This window comes from Ornithorhynchus anatinus, chromosome 14 (assembly GCF_004115215.2).
Source record: "Ornithorhynchus anatinus isolate Pmale09 chromosome 14, mOrnAna1.pri.v4, whole genome shotgun sequence".
Classification (NCBI taxonomy): domain Eukaryota; kingdom Metazoa; phylum Chordata; class Mammalia; order Monotremata; family Ornithorhynchidae; genus Ornithorhynchus; species Ornithorhynchus anatinus.
In genome coordinates this window covers 49,666,187-49,679,735 of record NC_041741.1, presented here as the reverse complement: position 1 = coordinate 49,679,735, position 13,549 = coordinate 49,666,187, and the positions used below count along the sequence as shown (strand labels likewise).

The window sequence follows — 13,549 nt, the reverse complement described above, 5'->3', positions numbered from 1 at the left end:
CATGATAACAGTAATAATAATAATTGCGGTATTTGTTAAGGGCTTCCTATATACCAGGCATAAAGGGTGCAGATCCAAATGCAAGGATGATGCAGAAGGGAGCGGGAGAAGAGGGAAGGAAGGCCTTTTGGAGGAAATGTGCCTTCAGGGAGGCTTTGAAGTGGAGGGGAGAGTAATTGTCTGTAGGATATGAGGAGGGAGGGCGTGCCGGGCCTGAGGCCGGACGTGGGTGAGGGGTTGGTGGCGCGATAGACGAGATGGAGGGATAGTGAGAGGGCTAGCATTAGAGGAGCGTGGTGTGCGGGCTGAATTGTAGTAATAATGTTGGTATTTGTTAAGCGCTTACTATGTGCAGAGTACTGTTCTAAACGCTGGGGTAGATACAGGGTAATCAGGTTGTCCCACGTGAGGGTCACAGTCTTAATCCCCATTTTACAGATGAGGTAACTGAGGCACCGAGAAGTTAATCATGATGTTGGTATTTGTTGAGCACTTACTATGTGCAAAGCACTGTTCTAAGCGCTGGGGGGATACAAGGTGATCAGTTTTAATCCCCATTTTACAGATGAGGGAACTGAGGGAACTGAGGCACAGAGAAGTAAAGTGACTTGCCCAAAGTCACACGGCTGGCAAGCGGCGGAGCCGGGATTAGAACCCATGACCTCTGCCTTCCAAGCCCGGGCTCTTTCCACTGAGCCGCGCTGCTTCTCTAGGGAGCTGAGGTAGGAGGGGGCAAAGGGATTGTGTGATTTAAAGCCCGTGGTGAGTTTCTGTTTGAGGCAGAGGTGGATGGGAAACCAAAACTGCGTGCTGGGTTGCAGTTGGAGAACTACGCGTTGCTTCCCGGGCATGCCAGCCCACTAGACTTGCAAGCTCGTCGAGGGCAAAATGCGTCTTGCCAACCCTCCCAAATGCTTAGTTCAGTGCTCCGCACAAAAGAGGCACTCGGAAAATACCAACGAGTGACTGAGCAAGAGAAGATTGACAAGTTAGCCCTCTCGGCTACGTTCAGTTGCGGAACACCGAGTCGATAAAACACCAAACCCTCATTAGGAACCCAAGAAAGGGGAAGGAGAAAGAGCCTCTGAAATCTGCATTTGGAGAGAGACTTTATCGCCAACCGACATATCTGAGCTAGAAGGGCCGACACTGTGCTGCTTTAGAAGCAACAGCAACAATAACAAAAAACAACCATAAAAACGAGACCAAACAACAGGCCGTGAAAGTGAAAAGCTAAATGATATCAGGTTCCCCTAAGCGGAAATACTCCCAAGAACATATGTAAAGAAGAGAAAAATGTGGGTGGATCAACAGGAGGGGAAGGGGCAATCGTGGAAATGAAAACAGAGGAAACGCAAGCAGAATCTTGACTACCACCTTATCCACATGACAAGTGTGGGGGTCATCGAGCCATAGAAGCGAAGGATTTTTCACCTTCTCGTCGCAAGGCGGCTGATGGCAGGCTAGTTAAAACGACCAGGAGCCGGTGCTGTCACTGAGTGGAGGAGTTGGGAGACCCATTCGGAGAACACGCGGGACCAGGAAAGGCACAGCGCGGTGTCAGGAGAAAGTTCTGTGCCCGGGTGAGGTGTCGCTCGGAGAGTGAGACCTGAAATGTGGATTGTTTGGAATGTGGGTTGAATCGTCCTCGGAAGATTTTCATCGCTGATGGCCCAGCCCCTACCCGAAGAAGGAGAAGCAGCATGGCGTAGGAGATGGAGCAAGGGCCTGGGAGTCAGAGGGTCACGGGTTCTAATTCTGGCTCCACCACTTGTCTGCTGTGTGACCTTGGGTAAGTCACTTCACTTCTCCAGGCCTCAGTCACCTCCTCTCTGAAATGGGGATTGAGACTGGGAGCCCTGTGTGGTTCAGGGACTGTGTCCAACCCGATTATCTTGTATCTACCATAGTGCTTAGTACAGTGCTTGGCACATAGTAAGCACTTATCAAGTCCTACAGTTATTATTATTATTATTGCTATTAAAGGAGTTTCCAGCTTAGAAAGACCTAGACATGAAAATAAATGAATAGATTATGGATATGGATGTAGGTGGTGCAGAATCTAAGGGTGGGGTGAATATCAAGTGCTCACAGGGACATAGACAAGTAGAAGGGTGACACAAGGGGAAGGAGTAGGGGAAATGAAGTCTTAATCATGGAAGGCCTCTTGGAGGAGATGGGATTTTTGTGACGCTCTGATGGTGGAAAGAGTCGAGGTCCGTCTTACATGGGGGAGAAGAGAGTTCCGGACCAGAGACAGGACATGGACAAGAGGTTGGCATCAAGGTCGACGGGACGGAGGTACGGTGAGTAGGTTGGCCTTAGAGTGATGAAGCATGTAGAATGAATTATAGGAAATGGGTGAGGTAAGGTAGGAAGGGGTGAGCTGATTGAGAGCTTGAAAGACGACGGTAAGAGGTTTGGGTTTGCTGCAGAGGTGGATGGGCAACCCCTGGAGCGTCTTGAGGAGCAGGGAAACATACCCCGAACACTTTCATAGAAAAATTATCCGGGCAGCAGAGTGAAGTATGGACCGGAGTGGGGGAAGAGACAGGAGACTGGGAAGTCCGCAGGGAGGCCGAAGCTGTAGTAAAGGCTGGATAGAATAAGCGTTTGGATCAGCATAACAGTTTGGACAGAGAGGAAAGGGCAGATTTTAAAGATGACGCGAAGATAGACAAGATTTAGAGACGGACTGGATATCTGGGTTGAATGAGAGGGATCAACCAAACAATCAATCCATCACATATATTGAGTGCTTATTGTGTGCGGAGCACTGTAATAAGACTTGGGGAAAGTACGGTATGATAATATGACAGATACAGTCCCTGCCCACAACGGGCATACAGCCCAGAGGGGGACACAGACGTTAATATGAATGAATAAATTATGGATTCGTCCATAAATGCAGTGAGTCTGAGGAGGGGTGAATATAGGATGCAGATCCAGGTGAAAGTGCGACACAGAAGGGAATGGGAGAAGAGGAAATGAGGCTTAGTCGGGAAGACTTCTTGAAGGAGATGTGCTTTTAAGAAGGCTTTGATGGTGGAAAGAGTGATCGTCTGTCAGGCGTGAAGAAGGAGGGTATGCCAGGCCTGATGCGGGACGTGGGCAAGGGGTCGGTGGTGAGATAGATGAGACTGAGGTACGGTGAGAAGGTTGGCATTACGGGAGTGAAGCGTGCGGAGCTGGGTTGCAGTAGGAAATCAGGGAGGTAAAGTAGGAGAGGGCAAGGTGATTGAGCGACTTAAAGCTTTCTGTAAGGGGTCTCGATTTGACGTGGAGATGGATGGGCAACCACCGGAGGTTCTTGAGGAGTGGGGAAACAGACTGAGCCTTTTTGTAGAAAAACGATCCAGGCAGCAGAGCGGAGTAGGGACCGGAGTGAGGAGAGACGGGAGGCAGGGAGGTCAGCGAAGAGGCAAAGGGCGAGAGGTAGAGGAGGAGCCTTTATCAGAAGAGACCGAGAAAGAGCCGCCAGAGAGATAATAGGAGAACAAGTAGAGGAGAGTATAGGTGAAGCGAAGTTTGGATAATGTTTCCAGGAGGAGGGGGCGGGAGACGGTGTCCAAGGCAGCTGAGAGGTCGAGGAGGATTAGGATGGAGTCGAGGCCATTGGGTTTGGCCAGAAGAAAGTCACCGGTGACAAATACTGTAATGATTATTATTTATTATTAAATACTCCCCCCCACCCCCAAATCCAGAGCCAATGATGGTGCCACATTGACTCAATCAATGAAATTCTGTCTCAGTTTCTTCTTAACCTTGAAGATTGACAACGGGGAGCTTCGAGGCCCCCGTGAAAGATTGAATCCAGTGAATATTGACTTAATATTCCATCGAAGATCAAGATTTATCACCTCTCCAGCTGACAGTGACCTTCCTTTCACCTTATTCGATAATTATCTCTTGGGTCAATAAATCTTAATGTCCCTTTCACCAGAAATCAATATCTTCCCATCGTTAACCGAGTGTGGAGTGTCTTTGGGATGAAAAACCTGTACCCGCACTGTTCAGTGATTTGACAACTGGGTTTCGGTCTCCCCTGGAGAAATATTTGAACTCCTCCCTGAAAATCGGAGGTAAGTGGAGTATGAGCAGCTAGAACTCATTCCTCTCACGAAACCTGTGTATTCTTCATGCTGAACCGCGTGAAGATCCTATTGGCTTTGCTCTTGGATACCGACTGAGGAAAGAGCACTGTGCTAAGTTCTTGGGAGTCAGTTTACCGAGATCTAACTGTATGCAGAGCACTGTAATGAATGCTCTGGGGAGTTCAGTACAACAGAGTTGGTAGACACGGTCCCTAAGCAGCGTGGTTCAGTGGAAAGAGCCCGGGCTTGGGGGTCAGAGGTCATGGGTTCGAATCCCCGCTCTGCCACTTGTCAGCTGTGTGACCTTGGGCAAGTCACTTCACTTCTCTGGGCCTCAGTGACCTCATCTGTAAAATGGGGATGAAGACTGTGAGCCTCACGTGGGACTACCTGTGTCTACCCCCGCGCTTAGAACAGTGCTTGGCACATAGTAAGCGCTTAACAAATACCAACATTATTACCCGCAAGGAAACTCCAGGCTAGACAACTTTCTCAGTTGCGTTTCCTGGTTCCTCTCCGACATCTTGCACTCTGTTTTGCAGACCCTGCTAAATGGTAACAATAACAATAGTGGTATTTATTAAGCACTTACTGTGTTCCAAGGATCGTGGGATGGGGACTGTGGTCCGACTCTAAACTCCTTGTGAGCAGGGAACACGTTTGCTATATCGTACCCTCCCAAGAGTTAGTACAGTGCTCTGCAAGTAGTAAATGTTCATTAAATAACATTGATTGTTTGTCATGATTATCCTATATCTACCCCAGCATTTAGTTGAGTGCTTGGCACATAGTATGCACTCAATCAATACCTACTAATATTTCCAATTTTATTCATCCTCAGTAGTTACGTACCTAGGTTTCCTCAATGCTCCATTTGATGATTCATTTTTTAAGCTCTGAGATTTATGTATGCTATTTCTAGAAGTAGCTTAGTGGATAAAACACGGGTCCGGGAATCGGAAGGACCTGAGTTCTAATCCCAGGCTCTGCCGCATATCGGCCGTGTGATCTTGGGCAAGTCACTTCACTTCTCCGTGCCTCAGTTACCTCCGTTTATAAAATGGAGATTGAGACGGTGAGCCTCACGTGGGACGGGGACTGTGTCCAACCTGTTTAGCTTGTATCTACTCCAGAGTTTCCAACGGTGCTTGGCACATAGTAAGCACTTGAGAAGTTCCATAATTATTACGTCTGTGTCTCCTGTTGAAGCTAAGCCCCTTACGGAAAAGGAATGAGTCGCGTCCTTGTTTCGAACTTTCCCAGACAGCCAAATGGGTGCTCAAAAAATACGGCTAGTGCTAAATATTTTATTTTCATATAAAGGACTGCTCTGGTATTCTGATCCTGAAGACAAGGACATGGTTGATTCTGTTTCAGTGAAGAAAATATCTATTTTAACCGCTCCCAAGCAAGGTGCCACATCTTGTTTTACAAATAACTCCGACGGTAGTAAGATTGGGATCTTTTGAAAAACAAAATAATAAATCACAAAATAAGATCATAAAGCAAAATCAATATTGAATAATGGCAGTAAATAGGCACAATTGATGCAGTCCATTTTTTTTTTAGGTTACCAGAAAAATGACCTCATAAAATTCTAATTAATTTCTCCGGTCTAATCACTTGGTAAATAACTCGAATGAAGAAATGGAATTCACGGCGTCACCCAAGACGCAGCCTTTCAAAATAATACATTCGCTCGTCGCCCGTGACAGTTTAGAAAGAAGAGGGTTTTCACTTCCGTGTCAGTTCCGCAATTCGTTTTTGAAATTGATTGTTTCTGACTTTTCCGTTCGGAGCAATCCTCTAAAGCTTCAGTGTACTGTGAGGCGGATCTGTTTCCCGGTGCAGATTTCCTTGGGTTTTTTCCCTCTGGAGACAGAGGCGAAAAAGCATGAGCTCTTTTTACAAACCAAACAAAGAAAAAATAAATCCCAATTCATCTTCATAGATCTATCTCTAGCCTGCTGGGCCTGGACGAGTACTTCCCTTTTAGCTACTTTCCCTTCAGGTCAGATGGGATGGGAAAGTATCTGCTGATTCTGTTGCGTTGTCCTCTCCCAAGGGCTTAGGTACAGTGCTCTGCGCGTAGTAAGCGCTCGATAAATACCCCTGATTGATCCTGTCGACAGCCCATTTAAGCCGCAGGGTAGATTTCCCCTTTCAAAGATCAGCGAGGAGAAACAGAGCGGCCTAGTCGAAAGAGCACAGTGCCTGGCACGTAGTAAGCGCTTAATAAATACCATTATTTGTAAAGAGCGCGGGACCGGTAGTAGGAGAACCTGGGTTCTGATCCTGGCTCTGCTACCTGTCAACTGTGTGAAGTAGAGCAAGTCACCAAACACCTACAGACCCCATTTTGACCTTATCGAGGCTATATAGATTACCGTCGTTATGACGTTCTCAATTTAAATAGGCTTTTCTAATAAGTCGAAATACTTCCGAGGGTGGGGTACAAAGGATTTAAGCCCCAAGTCAACGTTACCGAGGCAGAGCGGTTAGTAAGAGGAGCAAAATTCCATAGCAAGATGGTGAAAGAGCTTGGTGTAAAGAGTGGTAGAAAAACCGGTGGCTTTGGAACGAGCATGGGCTTTGGAGTCAGCGGTCATGGGTTCAAATCCCGGCTCTGCCACTTGTCAGCTGTGTGACTGTGGGCAAGTCCCTTAACTTCTCTGGGCCTCAGTTCCCTCATCTGTAAAATGGCTCATGAGTTCGAATCCCGGCTCTGCCACTTGTCGGCTGTGTGACTGTGGGCAAGTCCCTTAACTTCTCTGGGCCTCAGTTCCCTCATCTGTAAAATGGGGATTAAGACCGGGAAGCCCCACGTGGGACAACCTGATGCCCCTGTGTCTACCCCAGCGCTTCGAACGGTGCTCGGCACATAGTAAGCGCATAACAAATCCCACCATTATTATTATTATTCAAATGGGAATTAAGACTGTGAGCCCCACGTGGGACAACCCGATTCCCCTGTGTCTACCCCAGCGCTTAGAACAGTGCTCTGCACGTAGTAAGCGCTTTACAGATACCAACATTATTATTATTAATTTAGTGTCCTGTAAAACTATTCCAAACTACATCGCCACAGTTTTCTGCCACGGTGGATGCTATTTGGGAATTTTTCCTTGGGATTCCGTTAACTTTCATGCTTCAGGTGGGAAGCAGCATGATCTGGGCGGTAGAGCATGGCCCTGAGAGTCAGAAGGACCTGGGTTCTAATCCCAGCTTCGTCGTTTGTCTGCTGTGCCACCGTGGGCAAATCACTACCCTTCTCTGTGCCTCGGTTACCTCAACTCTAATATGGGGATTGAGGCAGTGAGCCTTATGTGGGACAGGGATGGAGACCAACCTTCATTCATTCAATCGTATTTATTGAGCGCTTACTGGGTGCAGAGCACCATCCTAAGCGCTTGGAAAGTACAATTCTTATAATTACAATTCTACAATGTAGATATATATGATAGTTATATTATCAGTGCTCTGCACAGTGCCCGGCCCATAGTAAGCACTTAAATACCATTGAAAAAAAAAAGGACTTGAGTTCTAATCCCAGTCCCCTATTTGTCTATAATAAAAATATTAGCACTAATAAAAATAAGAACGGTGTTTAGCATAAAGTATTTGCCGAACTGTACTAAATGTCTGGGTAAAAGATACAACGTAATCAGGTCACTCTAGACTGTCAGCTCATTAGGGCAGGGGACACGTCCACTGTTTCTGTTGTAGCGTACTCTCCCAAGTCATCTGCATTTATTACACGTACAGTAAACGTTCAGTAAATACCTTTGATCGATTGACTGATTGATACCGGCCACCTGGAGCTGGACATATTTTATCAGCATCCATCACCGTTCTGGGAGGAAATATCAGTCAGTCCTCTAACGGATACTCTCCCACTCCCTCCTTATCATGCCCAATCTATGTGCAAAGAAAAATGGATTCAATCCTATTTATTGAGTGCTTACGGTGTGCAGAACACTGTACTGAGAGCACTTGGGAGAAGATAATGCAGCAATAAACAGACACGAAAGGCAAAGCGTCACGGCCTGGTGGAAAGACCACGGGTCTTGGAGTAAGAAGACCCGGGTCCTAATCCCGGCTCTGCCAACTCCTTGCTGTGTGACCTTGACCAAGTCACTTGACTTCTATGTGCCTCAGTTCCCTCAATTATAAAATGGAGATTCAATCCCTGTTCTCTCTCCTTCCCAGACCGTGAGGTCCAGGCGGGACCGAGACTGGGTCCGACACAACTGCCCCGTATCTATTCCGGAGCTTAGGACACCGCTTAACACACAGTGAGGGCTTAACGAGTACCATAAAAAAGTTATCTGTGCACCTTAAATCCTTTTCCTAGACCTAGACCAGTTTCTTCGGCATATATTTTTACCCATCTCACATTAATGAAAAGGTAATACGTGGAGAGATATATTGGTTTTCTAAAAATATGATCATTTTATTTATGGGGCATGTTATTATTATGGTAATGTTGCATGGAAATAGCGTTATTGTACAGTAATATATGATCCCTCCTGGAGATTATGTACAGTTAAGCAATCTGCTTTTCATCTCAAAAATATAGACTAAAATTCATAAGCTTACCTACGTTGTAAAATGAATTCTACCCAAAAGGTCTTTTTCATCATGTCAACGGATGAGATTCCGCACCTGCACTTCGGACAGTAACTCGAACCCACCAGAAATAGAACAAAACCGAAATATCTTCGTCTGCCCCGCTACCCAGGTGAATTTGCTGTCTTGTCGTCCACCAGATTTCTGGAACTCAGTCCCCACTTTCTGAATGCATTTCCTCTATATCCTTGCCATCCTCTACGATTGATTTCCATTTTTCTTTCCTATTGTTTGCTAATTATTTCCGTTTGCCTGACTGAGAATCCGACGGCAGCTTCTAGTCCTTAAGTATTTATTTCATGGGTAGTCAATTGTTCATTCAGTTATTTATTCTGCTGGCCCTAGTTGTAGACATTAATAATCGCGGCGTTTGTTAAGCTCTCACTAAGGGCCAAGGACCATGGAATTGAACGTTGGGGTTGGTATAAACTGATCGATACAAACTAATCAGGTTGGACGCAGCCCACGTCCCACGTGGGTTCCCAGTCTTACTCCCCATTTTACAGATGAGGTCACTGAGGCCCAGAGAAGTGAAGTGACTCACCCCAGGTCACACAGCAGAGAAGTGGCGGAACTGGGATTAGAACCCGGGACCTCTGACTCCCAGGCCCCGGGCTCGTTCCACTAAGAATAATAATAATGTTGGTATCGGTTAAGCGCTTACTATGTGCAGAGCACTGTTCTAAGCGCTGGGGTAGACACAGGGGACTCAGGTCGTCCCACGTGGGGCTCACGGTTTTCATCCCCATTTTCCAGATGAGGTCACTGAGGCCCAGAGAAGTGAAGTGACTCGCCCACAGTCACACAGCTGCCAAGTGGCAGAACCAAGATTCGAACCCATGACCTCTGACTCCAAGGCCCGTGCTCTTTCCACTGAGCTGCGCTGCTTCTCTCGAGAGAAGACAGGAGATGGAGGCCGGATTAAAACCCATGACCTTCTGACTCTCAGGCTCGGGCACTATCCGTTCTGCCATGCTGCTTCTCCATAATGTCAGAGAGCACCTGCTATTTGAGAATTACCTCTCTTGGTCTCGGTCTCTCTCCCATAGCCCAGCTCATATTGCAAATGTCTGTCTCTGGCCCAAATGTCTGTCTCTGGCCCAGCCAATGGCATGGAGTCCCTGGCCCGGTTCATCACTAAACCCCCTTCTAATAATAATAATAATAATAATAATGTTGGTATTTGCTAAGTGCTTACTTTGTGCCGAGCACCGTTCTAAGCGCTGGGGTAGACACAGGGGAATCAGGTTGTCCCACGTGGGGCTCCCGGTCTTAATCCCCATTTAACAGGTGAGGGAACTGAGGCACAGAGAAGTTAAGTGACTCGCCCACAGTCACACAGCTGACAAGCGGCCGAGCCGGGATTCGAACCCATGACCTCTGACTCCAAAGCCCGTGCCCTTTCCACTGAGCCACGCTGAGCCACACTGCTTCTAGACCGGGAGCCTGTTGTTGCGTAGGGATAGTCTCCATTTGTTGCCAGATTGTACTTTCCAAGCGCTTAGTACAGTGCTCTGCACATAGTCAGCCCTTGATAGATACGATGGAGTGAATGAATGAATCACGGACCAATGTTATTTTTGGAAATAACAACCTTGGCCATCATTTGGGGTCGTGATGGGCAGGGAACGTGACTGCAAATTCCGTTGTGTCGTACTCTCCCCAGTGCTTAGTCCAGTGCTCCGCCCAGCGCGGCTCAGTGGAAGGAGCACGGGCTTTGGAGTCGGAGGTCATGAGTTCGAATCCCAGCTCTGCCGCTTGTCAGCCGTGGGACTGTGGGCGAGTCACTTCACTTCTCGGTCCCTCAGTGACCTCATCTGTAAAATGGGGATGAAGACTGTGAGCCCCACGTGGGACGACCCGATTCCCCTGGGTCTACCCCAGCGCTTAGAACGGTGCTCTGCCCATACTGAGCGCTTAACAGATACCAACATTATTATTATTATTATTGTTCAGTGCTGAAAAAATACGATTGACTGACTAGACTTCCTCCTTTAGCCGCTTCTCCCTCTAGACCGGAAGTTCGTCGTGAGCAGGGAATGCGTCTGTTTACCGTCCTGTTGGACTCCCCCAAGCGCTTAGTACAGAGGTCTGCACATAGTAAGCGCTCAATAAATACGGTCAAATGATCTGAAAAACTGGATCAAGAAGGAGGTCACGACCTGTTGCTTCCGGAGCTTGCCAAGGTTGTTATTTCCGAAAAGGGAGGTGGGGTTACCATGTCAGCTCTAGACTGAAAGCTCGCTGTAGGCAGGGAATGTGTCCGTTCACTGTTGTATTGTCCTCTCCCCAGCGCTTAGCGCAGTCCTCTTCGCACAGTATGTGCTCAATAACAACGCTGGTATTTGTTAAGCGCTTTCTACGTGCAGAGCACTGTTCTAAGCGCGGGGGTAATCCGGTCGTTCCACGTGAGACTCACAGTTAATCCCCATTTTCCAGATGAGGTCGCTGAGGGCCGGAGAAGTGAAGGGACTCGCCCCCGGTCACGCAGCTGCCAAGTGGCAGAGCCGGCATTCGAACCCGTGACCTCTGACTCCGAAGCCCGGGCTCTTTCCACCGCAGTCAACACGAGTGAATGAATATCGTTCTAAGTCGACCCTTCCGTGCCCCGTCTGATGTTACCGAGATAAAGTTTCTTAGCGCCGGGCCTTTGGGCTCCGTTTGGTATCACGGCAAAACGCTCCTTTCATCTCACATCTTCCAACTTCCTGTCGGGCACTTCACAGCCCGACTCCGACAATCCCGACTCCCCGGGATCTTTTAGTTCTGCCACTGTCACCTTGGCGACCTGCGTTCTGATTCGCGCTGCCCTTCCAGGAGGGATTCTTCTGGACGACTCCATTCTTGCCGAAACGGAGTCTCCCGTTGAATGTCTGGGTACCTCCAGCTATGTTTTCTTTTATGTTCTGTTCGGGAGAAATCCTTCCTGGCTTAGGGGACTGCGAATTCTCGCCTGCACAGCGGGAGTCTCCGGCGGGCTGAATTCGGGTCGGAGGTCCCAAGGGAACGCGCCCAGCTGGAAACCTTGACGATGGTTCGTTTGGAAAAATCTTCTGCTTTGGGAAACCTTGAAAATGTTGGCTAAACCAGAAGCTCGTTACGGGCGGGGGACGCGTCTGTAAAATGGGGATTAAAACCGTGAGCCCCACGTGGGACAAGCTGATCACCCCGTATCTCCCCCAGCGCTTAGAACAGTGCTCTGCGCGGAGTAAGCGCTTAACAAATACCAACATTATTATTATTATTGCTTAGAGCAGAGCTCTGCACATGGTGAGCGCTCATTAAATACCACTGATTGATCGATTGCAAAAAAATCCTCTGATTCTGGAAACCTTGACGGTGTTGACTGAGCCGTGAGCTCGTTATGGACAGGGACCGTGGCTGCTGATTCTGTTGCATTGTACTCTCCCGAGTGCTTAGAACAGTGCTCTGCACATGGTAAGCGTTCAATAAATGCCACTGATTGATTGATCGATGGAAAAAAATCTTCTAAGTCTGAAACCTTGACAATGTTGACTAAGCTGCGAGCCTGTTACGGGTAGGGAACGTGTCTGCTGATTCTGTTGCACTGTACTCTCCCGACTGCTTAGAACGGTGCTCTGCACATAGGAAGCGCTCAATAAATACCACTGATTGATCGATCGATCGATCGATTGAAAGAAAATCTTCTGTTTCGGGAAACCTTGACGATGTTGGCTAGAAAAGCTTGACGGTGTTGGCTAGACTGTAAGCTCCTTCTAGGGAGGGAACGTGTCTGCTGATTCTGTTGCACTGTACTCTCCCGACTGCTTAGAACGGTGCTCTTCACATAGGAAGCGCTCAATAAATACCACTGATTGATCGATCGATTGAAAAAAAATCTTCTGTTTCGGGAAACCTTGACGATGTTGGCTAGAAAAGCTGGATTGTTGGCTAGACTGTGAGCTCCTTCTAGGGAGGGAACGTGTCTGCTGATTCTGTTGCACTGTACTCTCCCGACTGCTTAGAACGGTGCTCTGCACGTAGTAAGCGCTCAGTAAATACCGTTAGTTGATCAACTGAAAAAATCTTCTCCTTCTGGAAACCCTGACATTGTTGACTTTGAAAACGTCTTCTACTTCTGATCCAACCAGTGCTGCCAGTAATCTTTTTTGGAAAGAAACTCATCCTCAGGAACTTTTCAGAGTCACATTACAGAGCTTGTTGCTTCAGGCACCCTTTTGTCTGCTTTATAGGCGATTTCCGAATTGCTCGCTAAGTCTCCCTGCCTCCTCACCTCTAATTATATCTTTTCTGGGGCAGGCTTCTGTGCGTGTCTGTGCAAACTCAGACTTCAAGCAGGGTTCGGTTCCCTCTTCTCCTGGGTGCGTGTCATCCCGTTCTTTCACCGAACTTTTAACTCTCTTTGAAACTTAATTTCAGCCTTTCGCTATCGATGATTTCAGTGACGATTTGGCCGTGTTTTTCATCCCTCCCCAGGGGATCCCTGCTGCTATCATTACGGAAAACGACGCCGGCATCTCTTCGGGCCAATTAACTTTGCCTTCAAAATTTGCAGCAGATGTTTGTTCCTCTTTTCAATTATTTTCCCTCTGCAGAGAGAACTTCTTCCGACGTAAATGGAAGAACCTGGAAGAAATGAGGGAGAGTCACGTGGTGGGAAAGCTGATACGGAAGAATGTGGAATATGGAATTAGGCTCGATGCCCAGTTTGGGTGAGGGATCAATTAATGGTTGACTGTAAGCTCGGCCTCTAGACTGCAAATCTATTGTAGGCAGGGGATGTGTCTTATATCGTTCTGGTGTATCGTAATGTTCTGTGGATATTGCACACACTGAGCACTCAA

General features: G+C 47.6%; 1 long non-coding RNA gene across 1 annotated transcript; it reads right to left on the bottom strand.

Moving 5' to 3' along the window:
* Positions 1-5,587: 5,587 nt before the first annotated feature.
* Positions 5,588-11,842, bottom strand: LOC120638795. Its single transcript, XR_005660743.1, has 2 exons — positions 11,346-11,842; positions 5,588-5,966 (listed from the first exon to the last, which is right to left on the bottom strand). It is a non-coding gene; the product is annotated as an uncharacterized LOC120638795 (long non-coding RNA).
* Positions 11,843-13,549: the final 1,707 nt, after the last annotated feature.